The 3,867-nt window shown below is 37.2% G+C and overlaps 1 long non-coding RNA gene across 1 annotated transcript in view; it reads left to right on the top strand.

The window, feature by feature from the left end:
* The first annotated feature begins 1,007 nt into the window (after positions 1-1,007).
* LOC109485439 overlaps positions 1,008-3,867 on the top strand; it is a 7,991-nt gene continuing 5,131 nt past the window's right edge. The window contains exons 1-2 of the long non-coding RNA XR_002141127.1: positions 1,008-1,097; positions 1,580-1,905. This is a non-coding gene — a long non-coding RNA (uncharacterized LOC109485439). The remainder of the gene's footprint in view (positions 1,098-1,579; positions 1,906-3,867) is intronic.

Here is a 3,867-nt window from a genome sequence, read left to right as displayed (position 1 = left end):
CATGGCTATGTCAAAGTTATAATTACCTACAGATACCACAAATTTACTCGGTGAATATGTATCAATTTTGGGTAAACGTGTGTCCAACTCTGAGCTAAAGACAAACCATGCAGTCTTCCTACTAAAAGACCCCACTCCCATCCCAGTACGTGTATATAAGTTCCCATTGGCCAGCAACAAGCTCTTTTAAAAGCCCCGGCTAAGCTCTTTTTCGGGGCTTCCATTAAGACTACGGCTAAAAGCCCCGGAAAAGCTTCCCAACAATCAATAGGCATATATGTACAGTAAGTACATGACCATTGAGAGGGGGCCGAGAAAAATGTGAAAAACTTTTCCCCATACAAATGACTTGTGGCAGGTGAGCTAGAAGTGGTATTGTTTAGTAAAAACCCCCAATTGTTATGATTATTATGTTTACCAAAGGAAAACTATTGTTTTCGCCCAGTTTCCACTTTTTCCTCTTCTTCTCTAACCCAAAAAGGTCAATGACCTGGAACCAGACGGCTGGCACCATGGTTACTGGTGTTGGGTTACATTGCAATTTTCGTTTTGCAATTTTATAGTAGGAATGTACCTTTAACTCGGCTTAATATCACATGTACCTTTGTGGTAAATCCCACTTTTCGTGCATTGAAAGGTCCTTGCACCATTATTAGAGTTGGTGGTACATGTAGACTGTCATTCGCGATGACGAAAACTAGAACACTTTGCAACAATTTCTGACTTCGCGGAATGATTTTAAGAAATACATGCTTATGTACGGAGTTAGTAGAATGGCTAAAAAATTAGGCTTGAGGAAATATGAGTTTTGTCTATATGCACTTATTTCCTTCTACGGTACGCGGTGTAAACTAATACGGAAACCCTATCTTACTCTCTTCTTATGTTAATGTTAAAATATCTTAATTTAATCTTTGAATATGAGACAACGAGGGTAAATTTGTGTAACATACTATTGTATCCTTTCAAAAATCTTATATGGCATGGATCTTTCCTTTTTTTCTTGAGACGACTGGGGTAACTTAGCGGAAGCTGAGGAGGAACAGTCCCGCAGACTGGCCACGCTTAAGGAATACTGTAAGAAAAATATCTCAACGGTACGTAACGATGGTAGACAAATTTCTTTCCACAAGAACTAGAAGATAACGAGATCCAAGCGTGTTGGTTTAAAGTATCCTCCTGCAAGGTGATACTTCAGTAGAACAATTTGCTCGAAGAAAGGTAGCAGGAGAAATACCGGGGTATTTGGTAGGCTAATAGCCCCTGGCTATTATTGTTGAGCGTAATAGTTAACCATTGCTGATGAAACTATCTACGTGCATACTAAGTAGCCTATTATGTTCTGTTTGGTATATATATAATAAGATAATGCTATTTAATGGAATAAAGCATAAACAAGTTAAAAATTACTAACAAAAATAATTTAACCTTGTTGAATCACAGGCCCTATGCCATTCCACCACTAAATCTTCTGGTACTTATCACTTTTAAAAAAGAGCATTCTAGTGGAACAAAAAAAGTCCCAGGAGTTATAATATAATCATTGCGCCTTTTTCATGTTTTTTTCCTCCTTTTTCAGGGTGACCCAAGGAGAGTCAGTGTTCAGAGCCACCTATTGTTTTATGATAACATTAAAACAATCTACTGCTATATTCCTAAGGTTGCATGCAAAACAATGAAACTATTATTTTACAATCTAGAGTACAATAAAACCGAAAGGTTGATTAGTGTTGGTACTGCCGATTTCAAAGGAAAGGAAAAAGATTATATCGCTCCTAACGCGCACAAGAGTGGTTGGATCCACGGACGAGGGCATAAAAAAATGAAGCACTACAGTGAGGAAGAGTTAAGTCTGCGTCTTGCGACCTACAGGAAGATCATCGTTGTTCGTGACCCGTTTGAAAGGTAAAGTTTTCAATGTAATTTTAGGTATCTAATAAAGTAGCACCACACGAATAGTGTTGATTCCCATTTCACTTAAGTCTCATGGGAGTACGGTCAACGACGTACTTAGTATGTTATATATATATAATAAAGCGCACTGCGTCATTTTTACTGTTTAATTCCAACATTTATTACAAGAAAGACACATACAAACAGGGTACAGAACCAAGCATCAAGATTTTGCACAAAGGAGTGAAAGGGTGCTAGTTAACGGAATTGAAAAGAAATCTACAGTAGTTGCTCGTTGGAAGACAGAGGAAAAATGTGGAAAAATTGTCCGCATGGAAATTTTTTGTAATTAGATACAACAAAATATTTCAAACGGCCCCAAACCCCCATGTGACTGCCGAACTCTCTCATTACCTCCATGGAAAATGGAGGTATTGTTACCTCCATGAAAAATGGAGGTATTGTTTTTGGTGTGTCTGTCTGTCTGTATGTATGTATGTATGTATGTATGCCTGTCTGTGTGTGTGTCTGTCTGTCTGTGTGTGTTTCCGCAACTTTGTGGTCAGCATAACTTCAGAATGCCTTTATGGATTATGATGATATTTGGTATGTTGGTAAGTCTTAGGAAGACAAACGTCAATGTCAAATATGGGCCTCCTGGTGGATGACCTTGGTACTGCAGGAGAACGTCTGTTTTTTGTATCTTTTGTCCTGAACATGCTATGGTCTTGATGTTTTGGTGACAGATTGCTTTTCCTGTCAGGAATAAGTGGTGTGAGTTTGGTACCGCCTAGCAGCTTGTTCTGGAACTGCAGGGCACTTTCTGGCGAAATGTTTAAAAGCCAATAAGTCCAGATAGGAACAACATATTGTCTAAATTTTTGGTGTGTATGTAGCTGAGAGAGAGATGTACATGATTAAATGCAAATTATGCAAATGAGGACTTTATTTGCATTATTAATGAGGAAATTCTATGATTACAGTGTTTTACATTATACTACTTTCATACATGTAATGTATGTAACCTATGGCAGGCAGAACATCAACAGATACTAATTATGCAAACGATGACCTAATTTGCATAATTTATGCAAAAATTCTATGATTTCTTAATGGTGAATAATGGGAATATCATACTTGGGACATCTGTAAGTTAATCAAAAGTTAACATACATCACGATGCATCTATCATGTTAATGCGGAGGTAATTTGCATAATTAAAGAGGAAATTTACATTTACATATCAAGCCCAAATTTCATGGAGGTATGAAATCTCGGAATTCTTGTTTTTGGTGTGTCTGTATGTATGTATGTTTGTGTGTGTGTCTGTCTGTGTGTGTTTCCGCAACTTTGTGGTCAGTATAACTTCAGAAAGCCTTTATGGATTATGATGATATTTGGTATGTTGGTAAGTCTTAGGAAGACAAACGTCAAGGTCAAATATGGGCCTCCTGGTGGATGACCTTGGTACTGCAGCAGAAATTCCGGTTTTTGTATCTTTTGTCCTAAACATGCTATGGTCTTGATGTTTTGGTGACAGATTGCTTTTCCTGTCAGGAATAAGTGGTGTGAGTTTGGTCCCCCTAGCAGCTTGTTCTGGAACTGCAGGGCACTTTCTGGCGAAATGTTTAAAAGCCAATAAGTCCAGATAGTAACAACATATTTTCATAATTTTTGGTGTGTAGGTAGCTGAGAGAGAGATGTACATTATTAAATGCAAATTTTGCAGATGAGGACTTAATTTGCATAATTAATGAGGAAATTCTATAATTACAGTGTTTTACATTATACTACTTTCATACATGTAATGTATGTAACCTATGGCAGGCAGAACGTCAAAAGATACTAATTATGCACATGATGACCTAATTTGCATAATGTATGCAAAAATTCTATGATTTCTTAATGGTGAATAATGGGAAAGTCATACTTTGGACATCTGTAAATTAATTTAAAAGTTAATATACATCACGA

The sequence above is a fragment of the Branchiostoma belcheri genome, unplaced genomic scaffold (genome assembly GCF_001625305.1).
Source record: "Branchiostoma belcheri isolate BF01 breed outbred unplaced genomic scaffold, Haploidv18h27 scaffold759, whole genome shotgun sequence".
Taxonomy (NCBI): Eukaryota; Metazoa; Chordata; class Leptocardii; order Amphioxiformes; family Branchiostomatidae; genus Branchiostoma; species Branchiostoma belcheri.
This window is presented reverse-complemented; position numbering and strand designations above follow the sequence as displayed.